This window comes from Scylla paramamosain, chromosome 36 (genome assembly GCF_035594125.1).
Source record: "Scylla paramamosain isolate STU-SP2022 chromosome 36, ASM3559412v1, whole genome shotgun sequence".
Lineage (NCBI taxonomy): Eukaryota > Metazoa > Arthropoda > Malacostraca > Decapoda > Portunidae > Scylla > Scylla paramamosain.
The window spans coordinates 8197358-8209407 of record NC_087186.1 but is presented as its reverse complement, the minus strand read 5'-3'; the positions used below and the strand labels follow the sequence as shown (position 1 = coordinate 8209407).

At 43.1% G+C, this 12050-nt stretch overlaps 1 long non-coding RNA gene across 1 annotated transcript in view; it reads left to right on the top strand.

Annotated features, from left to right (window-relative positions):
• Positions 1–12050, top strand: part of LOC135090899 (uncharacterized) — a 64805-nt gene that overhangs the window by 29717 nt on the left and 23038 nt on the right. Inside the window, exon 3 of the long non-coding RNA XR_010262161.1 lies at positions 3747–4349. This is a non-coding gene — a long non-coding RNA (uncharacterized LOC135090899). The remainder of the gene's footprint in view (positions 1–3746; positions 4350–12050) is intronic.

Sequence of the window (12050 nt, the reverse complement as noted above, 5' to 3'; positions counted from 1 at the left end):
CGTTTCTTGTCTTCCTTCTCGCCATTCCTAATTCTTCCCTCTGTCCATTTTCCTCCCTTTTTTTTTCTCTCTTCATTTTCTCTTTCCTCACCCTTTTACTCTCAACCTTTCTATCCTTTCCTCTCTCCCTTTTCATTTCTCTCTTCTCTCCTTAACTTCTAAACCTCAGTAATGAAATACAATGTGAAGTAGATGGAAGTTCTCATGAATCCTGGACTCGATTTAAGTAAGGCTTGTATTAAAAAGTGCCTTGCTCTCCTACCACGACTGCTTTCCAAGGTCACAGAGATGACCAGCCAGGTTCTCAAGACTGCCTCTCCCGTTCATCATGTAGAGACTTTGTTAATCTGTCACTAGAACCGTAAAAACATCCCTTAAGAACCTGTGTCACTTCAACTAGAGGGGATTGAAAGTAGTCGAGGTACTGGCAGAGGTGTTTCAGAATATGGCTGTTATTTAGCGGGTGTGGATTGGCGTGGCATTGAATCGTCAGGGAGTTGTGATGGGCGCTAACGATGCATTCTGAAACACATCCCTACCGAATTTCCACAACTTTCAAAGGCGTATAGTTGAAGTGAAACGGGTTTTTAAGGATGTTTTTTTACAGTTCTAGTGACAGTTTGACACAATTCCTACATTACTTACAGGGGAAACACACTTGAGAAACCGGCAAATCATCTCTGTGGCTTTTGAAAATGGTCGTGGTGAGAGAGCAGAACATTTCAGCATCCATGGCTTAAGTGTTTTGTGCGGGAGTGTCACGTATTACCGCGGGGTGTTGCTGCCGGGGTAACACTGCTTGTCGAGGGTGGCTAGTGATGTGATGTCTCCGCAGGTGGATAGATATGTAGGTGGATAGATGGTTGGCACACTTATACATTCCTTAGGTAGATGGAATAAATAGAAGGATACGAGTAGATAGCTTTTACATCTTTTGCACCATAGATAACTGATAGATAAGTGGGTAGATACATCGCTTGCTTTCTTATACACGCCTTGGGTTACTGGTAGGCAGCGCATACACCCACACAGGCACCCTTGGATAGGTAGCATAGAGATGGTAAGATGTAAATAGATAGCTTGTACACATTATACACCCTTAATTACTGATAGATAGGTGTGTAGGTTCCTGATAGCTTATAGATCTACATACGTCTTCTTAGGTTACTGATAGATAGCAGGATAGATAGATAGCCTAAACAGCTACACACGCCTTAAGTTACTGATAAACAAATAGACAGCTTGTATATTTACACACACCTTTCATAATTGCCAGGTAGATGGATAGGTCATGTACGTCTCCATACTCACACACACTTACTGCATGCTGAGTGTTACATGCTTTATATTGATGTGGACTGCGATTGTTTTACTGACCTGAACTTAATCTGGCATACGTGACTTAATCCAACCCAAAATAACCTAACTTAACCTAACCTAATCAAACCTAACCAAACCTAACCTAACCTTATCTAACCTAACCTAACCTAAAAAAATCTAACCTAACCTAACTTAACTAACCTAACTAAACCTAACCTAACCTAACCTAACTAACCTAACCTAACCTAGCATACATATCCTACTAAGCTAACCTAACCTAACCTAACCTAACTTGTGAAAAATTTTTTGGCATATGGTGAAATATTGCTTTTGTGCGATGGGAAGAGGAGGAGGAGGAGGAGGAGGAGGAGGAGGAGGAGGAGGAGGAGGAGGAGGAGGAGAAGGAGGAGGAACAGGCGTGAGTGAAAAAGAAAAAAAAGTCAATATTGATAATAGGAGGGAAATTGTAATACGGGAAAGAGAACGAGAAGGAACAGGAGGAAGAGGGACGGAGGGAAAATTAACACTGATAATTAGAGGGGGAGGGTGATAGGGAAGGAAGGGGAGAAGAGCAGGGAGTGGTGGAGGATGGGAATTACAGATGGTGGTGGTAGTAGTAGTAGTAGTAGTAGTAGACAGTAATGGGTGGAGGGAGGACAGGGAAGCATAGGTAATGGTGATATGGTAATAATGGAGGTGGAGGTGGTGCTAGTGGAGGATGGTGATGGTGATGGTGATGGGAGAAGTAAAGGCAGGCATAGATCGCGGTGATAGTGACAGTGGTGGAAGAAATTATAGATGGTGATGGTGGTGGAAGCAGAGGTGGTGGTGGTGGTGGTGGTGGTGGTGAAGGAAGGGCAGGTATGGGCTTTAATTAGTAAGGACACGGGAGTCACACCACACCTGCCAATTTAAGGGAATCTGAGGCTTACCTGTAATTTCCCTCATGTATTTTCTGCCCACCTTGCCTTTCTTGTTCCCTAACGTTGGTCCCTCCTTCACCTCCTCCCCTCTTTCCTATTTCTCCCATTCCTCTGCCGCCCCATCCTTTAATTACCAGCCGTTCGAGAGGTAATGCAGTGTACAGTGAATTATTTATGTTCGTATTATTGTTTTTATGATTCGTATTCCTTGTCATCTCTATTTTTTTTTTTTTTTTGTGATAATTGTCGGTACTGTTTATTGATGAAAACTTCTTCTTCTTCTTCTTCTTCTTCTTCTCCTTCTTCTTCTTCTTCTTCTTCTTCTTCTTCTTCTTCTTTTACATTAACATTACTTCACATTTTATACGCATTTTTTAAAAACTATATGGCGAGAGAGAGAGAGAGAGAGAGAGAGAGAGAGAGAGAGAGAGAGAGAGAGAGAGAGAGAGAGAGAGAGAGACAGGAAGGTAAGGGTGACCTCTGGGAGACAAACATGACCTGTGACCTGACCTTTTGACCCTGGACGTGAGAGAGAGAGAGAGAGAGAGAGAGAGAGAGAGAGAGAGAGAGAGAGAGAGAGAGAGAGAGAGAGGTGCTAATCAGACATCACTTAACACGTGAGGAACAATTAGCGAGAGAAAGAAAGAGAGGAAGAGGAAACAAAGGGAGCAAGAAGAGAAGAAAAAAGGAAACTGAACAATTAGTGAAGGAAAGAAAGAAGGAAAGGGGAAATAAGAGAGGAGAGAAAAGAGAGGAAACTTGACACATTAGAGAGCGAGAGAGAGAGAACAGACTGACATACAAACAGACAGACAAATAGACAAACAAACAGAGCGAATTTGAGGACAAAAAATCACACTCAACAAAACTTTAAAAAAAAAGTAAAAAAAGAAAAAAAAACACGAATAAATCACCTCCATATGTTGTGATTTGCTTGCCTGGCGTGTGTGTGTGTGTGTGTGTGTGTGTGTGTGTGTGTGTGTGTGTGTGTGTGTGTGTGTGTGTGTGTGTGTGTGTGTGTGTGTGTGTGTGCGCGGCAAAACAAAGGGTCACTCCACGCACCTGGTCCTCTGAGCCCTCCGCCCATCTCAGTCATGCGCTTGCCTGAACTAGTATTAAATTTCGTGTTAGTGCTAATGGCTACTGTTTCCTCGACTCCCCAAACCTCCTCCCCTCCGTTCCCCTGCCCCGCCCTGTCTGGCCCCTCACTCCTGTTGCTGTTGCTGTCCTAACCTGATGCTGGGCTTAGTCTGTGTGTGTGTGTGTGTGTGTGTGTGTGTGTGTGTGTGTGTGTGTGTGTGTGTGTGTGTGTGTGTTTAGAGGACACGGGAACGAGGACACCTGCAAGGCTTACTGAGGCAGCCCCGCCCATGTGTGTGTGTGTGTGTGTGTGTGTGTGTGTGTGTGTGTGTGTGTGTGTGTGTGTGTGTGTGTGTATTTACCTGTGCCACGTATCCAAAGGTGTTTTATTTTTATCATTATCTGTTTCCTTCCACACTCCAGAACTGTGATAAGTGTTGGTTTGCGAAGCCCTCAGACACCTACTGAGTGCTATTTACCTGTGTCTAATTAGATAACCTACCTGGATGTGAAAGAATAAAAGATAAATATACCAAGAAACTGAGACCTCGAGCGTACCTGTTGCCTTTTGTGTGAATATAAAAACACCTGTCATTGAAGCCAGGTGTGTTACTGCAGGTGTGTAGATAATCACTCTACAGGTGCAGCGATAATTAAGGAAATGAGAAAAGGTGACGAGTGAGAGTGAAAGGTCCACATGTGTGTTACTAAGAACAGGTGTGGCTTACCTGACGGAGGTGCTGAAGTGGTGCTGAAGGAGTGCTGAGACCATGGGGGTGTGGTCCTGAGTGCTGCGTGGCGGGAGAATGAGGAGAGGCGTGCAGGAAGAGAGAAAGAGGAGGGAAAAGATTGGCAGGAAGTTACGAAGAGGAAGAAACAGAGATTGAAAACAACGCCAGGAGAGGGAGGAGGAGGAGAAGGAGGAGGAGGAGGAGGCGGAGGCGCAAGGGATTTGTTACTTGACCTAGCCTGACCTCGTGTGACCTCATGTCAAGATGTCGTCGCTACAGGAGCAGCAGAGGACAGGTCAGTGAGTGCTAATAATGATAATTATAACTATAAGATTTATATACACTTATGAAAATTGTAAATTAGTGTCTATGAAATTAATGTAAGAAGTGAACTTTGAAATAGTAGGTTTAATTGCATTTACCAAGGACTTGATGGACGCACTGCAGAGAGAGAGAGAGAGAGAGAGAGAGAGAGAGAGAGAGAGAGAGAGAGAGAGAGAGAGAGAGAGAGAGAGAGAGGAAGTTGGCCTGAGCTAAAAAAACGTATGATAACAAATACACCCCAGTGCCAACTCTCTCTCTCTCTCTCTCTCTCTCTCTCTCTCTCTCTCTCTCTCTCTCTCTCTCTCTCTCTCTCTCTCTCTCTCTCTCTCTCAGTATAAAAAGCGGTGGTGGAAAACACTACTCAGCAATATTTTTTTTTATTTCTTTTTGTTTGAAATCTAGTCGTATATTTTTGGTATAATATTTTTTATGTTTATTTTTATAGTTTTCACGTGTATGTTACTGTCCGAGGGTGGGAGGAGGAGGAGGAGGAGGAGGAGGAGGAGGAGGAGGAGGAGGAGGAGGAGGAGGAGGAGGAGGAGGAGGAGGAGGAGGGGGGTTAGTTTATAGTTTTTCATTCTTCCTTATGTTTTCCTTTTTATGAAATGCAATGTTGTGTTATTATGTTATGCTAGGTTACGTAAGTTAGGTTAGGTTAGGTTAGGTTAGAAAGGGTTGAGTTCGGTTAGTTTAGGTTATGTTAGGTTAGGTTAGATTAGGTTGAGTTAAGTTAGGTTAAGTTTGATTGTGTGAAGTGAGGTGAGGTAGTTAAGTTAGGTTCAATAAGGTAGTGTTGAGTTAGGTAAGGTAGGTGAAATTAAGCTGGGTTAGACAAGGCAAGGTTATTTTAGGTTAGATTGGGTTGGGTTGGGTTGGGTAAGGTTAGATTAGGTAAGGTTTGGTTAGGTCAGGTTAGGTTAGGTTGGTTAAGGTTAGGTTAGGATGGGTTGGGTTAGGTAAAGTTAGGTTAGGTTAGGTTAGGTTAGGTTGGTTAAGGTTAGATTAGGATGGGTTGGGTTAGGTAAAGTTAGGTTAGGTTAGGTTAGATTGGATTAGGTAAAGTTAAGTTGGGTGAGGTTGGATTAGGCTAGGTTGGGTTAGGTTAATTTAAGTTGGGTGAGTTTGGATTAGGTTAAGTTGGGTTAGGTAAAGTTAGATTAGGATTTGGTTCGGTTTGGTTAGGTTCGGTTAGTTTATATGAATTTTTAGTATTCATGATTATAACCAGTTGTTGATTCTATAAAATTCAGTAAGCTGATGATTTGTAATGATACTCGTATATATATTTTATGATCTGAATTTATTACCTGTCCATTATTGTTATTGCAGGACAGGAAAATTACTCAGCGATGCAGAGACTCGTATATATGTATTTATTATTGCTATATCTGATCTGGCAATTGTTATTAGGCAGCAAAAACTCACCGACACTTAAAAGTCTTATTTTCACCGCTATTCCTGGTCTGGGTAGGTGGGGAAATTGTTTATGCAGTACTGCCACTCCTGTTTTTCCCGCGCCACGCCCGCTCCTGCCCTCCCCTTTAAACCCGGCACTGCATTCTGGTCTCCTGCTATTTATAGACGCAACTCTGATTATTTCCACTATCACACCCTCGCTTATTTATGATTATAGTTATTACTCTTTTTGTTGAGTGTTGCAGCAGGATTGTTTCAGAGCACAGTGGAGTGAAGTTTCTAATCCCTCGTGTTCTTAAACTCCTCAGTGTCTTAGTGGAAGTGTTGCTGGGGAGTTTCAATAGCATGTTCGTGATTTTGGTGGAAGTTCAACAACGCGTCTAATTTATCTCTGTGATTGTGATTCTAGCGATGATTCACCACGGATACTAAGGAAAAAGAAAAAACACCCTTGAGAACTCTGCTAATCATTCTGTGTTTTTTATTTTATCGATAATTCAACAAGGAATCGAGGGAGGAAGGAAAAACACCCATGGGAACGTGGCTAACCATCTCTAATTTTCGTGATTTTAGCGATAGTTCAATAAGAGTAATGGCTAATTAACTTTTTCATGAGTCTAGTGACAGTTCAACGAGTATCCTTCATCATCTGTGCTCTGTGGGGGAAGTGGGTTAGGGGGAAGGGAGGGAGAGGTAAATGTGTGTGTGTGTGTGTGTGTGTGTGTGTGTGTGTGTGTGTGTGTGTGTATGTGTGTGTGTGTGTCGCATTCTCTTTATTAGATATTAACATTACACGCTACATGCAAATTTCTCTCTCTCTCTCTCTCTCTCTCTCTCTCTCTCTCTCTCTCTCTCTCTCTCTCTCTCTCTCTCTCTCTCTCTCTCTCTCTCTCTCATTGATCCCATTGATATATATATATATATATATTTTCGCCAGGAACGTTACTGTAAGGTGGCGGACATGAGAGAGAGAGAGAGAGAGAGAGAGAGAGAGAGAGAGAGAGAGAGAGAGAGAGAGAGAGAGAGAGAGAGAGAGAGCGTGCTTTTCACAACTCCCTTAACTGTTTTTTTTTGTTTGTTTGCCCCTGAGTTTTCTTTCCCTCTTTCTCTGTTTTTCAGTGTTCTGTTTTTCACTGTTTACTTTTCTTCTACTTTATCTCCACCTTTCATTCGTATTGTCCTTTTTATTTTCTCTTATTTCGTATATTTTCCTTCTCGTTCTGTTTCTTCACCTTTTCTTTCTATCCCGTCTTTCTGTCCTGCTTCTTTCCTCTCTTGTCTGTCATTCTTATCTTTAATCTCTCTCTCTCTCTCTCTCTCTCTCTCTCTCTCTCTCTCTCTCTCTCTCTCTCTCTCTCTCTCTCTCTCTCTCTCTCTCTCTTACAAATCAATCTGTTCTTGTTTGTTCCTTCCTTTTATCTTCGTTTCCTTCTCTTCCCCTCTTTCTTCTTTTCCTCTTACGTATTTCCTTTATCTACCTCAGTAACTTTACTGCAGTCTCTCTCTCTCTCTCTCTCTCTCTCTCTCTCTCTCTCTCTCTCTCTCTCTCTCTCTCTCTCTCTCTCTCTCTCTCTCTCTCTCTCTCTCTCTCTCTCTCTCTCTCTCTCTCTCTCTCTGGTGTCGTCTCCCTGATTCTTCCTTTCTGCTGTTACGTATATTTCCTCCTCCTCCTCCTCCTCCTCCTCCTCCTCCTCACTTCCGTCGCACCTGACTCCGGGATACAGGTGCGTTAATTGCCTTGGGTGCGTAGTGACTGCCTTCATAATACCACTTGTTGAAGGTAATTATACGTGTGTGTGTGTGTGTGTGTGTGTGTGTGTGTGTGTGTGTGTGTGTGTGTGTGTGTGGAAGATGATGAGGCAGGTAAAGTAATAATTGTTGTTTTGAGTTTATTTTCTTCTTGTTGTTCTTGTTCTCTTCCTCATTCTCGTCTTTGTTTTCGTCTTTTTCTTTCCTCTTCCTCGTTTTTGTCCTCTTGTTTTTGTCTTCTTCCTCGTTTTTGTCTTTCTTCTTCATCGTTTTTGTTTTCTTTCTCCTTCTCCTCCTCTTCATTGGATGCTGATCAACATCTCTCACCCCACATCAGTGTCGTATCTCACCACAAACATCCGTCCTTTCTTTGTGTTCCTTTGTGCCTCCCTTCACTGGTGTCTCCGGGGCCTCTCTTGTTGATATTCAGGACAGCACATGACGACGCCCTCCCTCCGCGGCTGTCGTGGTGATACTGCCTAATGTGGTGGCGCTGTTCCCGGTCCCAATAGCTGGTGTGATGGTTCTTTTTAAGCCGTGTTTAGATTGGTGGGTGTCTTCGTTATCGCCCTCGTCTCTCTTACTGATTATTCTATTATGCTCTCTCTCTCTCTCTCTCTCTCTCTCTCTCTCTCTCTCTCTCTCTCTCTCTCTCTCTCTCTCTCTCTCGTTATGTTTATCGTCTATTTGATTACTCCTCGTTTTGTTGTTTCTTGTTTCTGTTTTTAATTTATTCGTTATTTGATTTTTTCCTTTTGTTTTTATTTATTATTTAACTTTTTTAGTATATATGATTTATCTCTCTCGTCTTTGTGTCTTCCTTGTTTTCGTTATTCTGTGTTTTATCATGTTCTCTGCAGACTTCCTTTTGTTGCTCGTCGTTATAATCACTTAGTAGTATTGTCTTTCGTTTCCTTTATTTATTTATTTTTTTTGCGAATGTTCCTTGTTACATTCGTATTTATTATCGTTCGACTCTTTTCATTTTCACTTTTCCTTGCTTTTGGTGGCTTTTTTTTACATTTCGTCCTTTCCAGCGTCTCTTGGTCACATATTCCTGTATCTTCTCTCTTCTTCCTCTGTTACAATATTATACGTAATCCAGACCAGTTATGCATAGTTTAATCACATTTTTATCAGTTTCCCTTTATTTCGTGTGTTTGATAAGATTTTTTTTTCATATCGCTGTTTTGTGTTTTTTTTTATGATTAAGTTTGGTCAGAGGATGGGAAGTGAAGGGGGAGAGGATGATGGGTGTACTGGAGGAGGATGAGGAGGAGGAGGAGGAGGAGGAGGAGGAGGAGGAGGAGGAGGAGGAGGAGGAGGAGGAGGAGGAGAATAGGGATTATCAGACGTGAAGGATATAGATAGGTTAGGGTTCGGGAAGGCGTGAGGGACTGGACAAGGAGGAGATAAGAGGTGAAGGGAGGCGGTGATAAGAGAGACGAGAGGTGGAGGAGGGGGAAGGTGAGAGAATGTAAGGTATGGAGAGAAGGGGAAGAGGGTTAAGGAGAGTGAGAGGAGAGGAGTGATTGTGAGGGAGAGGATAAGGGTGAATGAGGGAGAGGATGAAAGTGGCGGCAGGCTGGAGGAGGTTCCTTTGATGAGTATGTGTTGAGTAAGCCTGAGGAAGGGAGAGAGGCCCGTCTCGTGGGCTGATAAATGGCTGACTTCAGGCCGCCTGCACGAGTAATTCCCACCAGCCACGAAGGATACGTTGTGGCCGAGGTACGCTGACTCGGGTACTGGTGGTGGTGGTGGTGGTGGTGGTGGTAGTGATGGTGATGGTGGTGATGATGGTGGTGGTAGTGGTACTTCTATACTACTACTACTACTACTACTACTACTACTACTACTACTACTACTACTACTACTACTACTACTACTACTCCCACTACAGTAAACACAGTCATCACTATAATCTCACCGCCTGAATAAAAAGCTACATAATTGAACGAAGGACGCGCGCCTGTATGCCTGATTACCTTACTAATTGCACAGGTGAGGGCAGTGGGGATGGTAATGATTTCTTCCATTAGTCACCTCGGTAATTGCAGACACACGAGCTTAATTAGTCATTTGAAAGTTATTATTAATTTGAGATTATTATCATTGTTATTATTATTATTGTTGTTTTGGTGATGGTGGTGATGATGATGGTGGTGATGGTGGTGGAGGTCAAGAGAGAGAGAGAGAGAGAGAGAGAGAGAGAGAGAGAGAGAGAGAGAGAGAGAGAGAGAGAGAGAGAGAGAGAGAGAGAGAGCCATAAACAATGATTACATAATTAACAACGTGTCAGCTGAGTGTTATTTTTAAGCAATCTCTCTCTCTCTCTCTCTCTCTCTCTCTCTCTCTCTCTCTCTCTCTCTCTCTCTCTCTCTGGGATGGATAACGTACTTAGGACTGAGTTGAGGAAAGAATGAAGAGAGAATTTGGAAAGTCGTGAGAGAGAGAGAGAGAGAGAGAGAGAGAGAGAGAGAGAGAGAGAGAGAGAGAGAGAGAGAGAGAGAGAGAGAGAAGTGGTGTGGAAAGTAAGAGAGGACGTGAGAGAAATGTCTTAATCAATTGAAATGAGAGAAACAAGATGAATGGAGAAGGATGAGGAGAAGGAGGAGGAGAAAAATAAGATAAAGAAAAGAAGAACAGGAGAAGGAGGATAAGAAGATGAAAAGAAGAGGAGGAGGAGGAAATAGATAATGAACAGAACAATGGGAGGAATAAGAAAAAGAAGATAATAAAGATAAAATAGGGGAAGAGGGAAAAGATAATGAAAAGAATAGGAGGAGAATAAGATGATGAAAAGAATAGGAGGAGGAGGATGATAAGATAACGAATAGGATAGAAAGAGGATAAGAAAATAGTGAAAAGGTTAAGAGGAAGATAAGATAAAAAGAATAGAAGGAGGAGAAGATAATGAAAAGGTAGGTTGGCGGAAGAGGAGGAGGAGAAATAGGGAAGAAGAGAGATAATAAAAGAAGAAAGAGAGGAATAGAGAAAAGAAAGAATAGGATTAGGAGAAGAAGAAGAAAAAGAAGAAAGGAAGTCATATTTGCGAAACAGAACAGCAAAATAACAAGAATAAGAATGTATAGGAGACAAAGAAAAAGAGAAGGTAGAGGATAAAGAGACGAAAGAAAGAAAGAAAGAAAGAAGACAAAGAAGAAGAAAAGATGATGATGACGAAGAAGAAAATAAAAGATGGCTTAGAAAAAAATCTGAAAGGAAGAAAAAATCAATTGAGAGAGAGAGAGAGAGAGAGAGAGAGAGAGAGAGAGAGAGAGAGAGAGAGAGAGAGAGAGAGAGAGAGAGAGAGAGAGAGAATCAGTGGCTTGTGAGTGACACTGTCTGGTGGTGGGAGTAATAAGTTGAATGACACAATGGAAGGGAGATTAAGAGGAGGAAGAGGAGGAGGAGGACGAGGAGGAGGAGGAGGAGGAGGAGGAGGAGGTGAATTCAAATGGCTAGCAGACCCATTCTTTAACACAGGAGGGTCTTAAGGGTCTCAGCGGGGGTCTAAGGGGAAGGGGGGTGACGCAGCAGGGAGGGGAGTTAAGGAAGGATGAGGGGAGGGCAAGGGGAGGGAAAGATAACAGGAAGGACAAATGGTATTACGGAGAATAGGTCTAAACACAGCAGAGGCCTATGTGATCAAGACTAATGACGAGGCGAGGTGCTCTCTCTCTCTCTCTCTCTCTCTCTCTCTCTCTCTCTCTCTCTCTCTCTCTCTCTCTCTCTCTGAAGATGGTATGATGGATTATTTTCTCTAAAGGAGGTGCTTCAGGACATTCATATTCTCTCTCTCTCTCTCTCTCTCTCTCTCTCTCTCTCTCTCTCTCTCTCTCTCTCTCTCTCTCTCTCTCTCTCTCTCTCTCTCAAGATGTCTAGAGAGAAGCGTCAGCATTTGCGGCACCAACTATGTCGGAGGAGGAGGAGGAGGAGGAGGAGGAGGAGGAGGAGGAGGAGGAGGAGGAGGAGGAGGAGGAGGAGAAGAAGAAGAAGAAGAAGAAGAAGAAGAAGAAGAAGAAGAAGAAGAAGAGGAGGAGGAGGAGGAGGAGGAGGAGGAGGAGGAGGAGGAGGAGGAGGAGGAGGAGGAGGAGGAGGAGGAGGAGGAGGAGGAGGAGAAGAAGAAGAAGAAGAAGAAGAAGAAGAAGAAGAAGAAGAAGAAGAAGAAGAAGAAGAAGAAGAAGAGGAGGAGGAGGAGGAGGAGGAGCGCTCGTCGCCTGGGAGACCAACAACCGCTGTTCCTCCTCCTCCTCCTCTAACATGTAGCCTTCGGTGCCTGTGGTAGAGTAACCTTGCCGCCCCCCCCCCTCTCTCTCTCTCTCTCTCTCTCTCTCTCTCTCTCTCTCTCTCTCTCTCTCTCTCTCTCTCTCTCTCACACACACACACACACACACACACACACACACACACACACACACACACACACACACACACACACCAAAGGCTCCTCATAAAGTGTGTTTGGTTGTTATTAATAAATACATCATGCAACATTTTAATATTT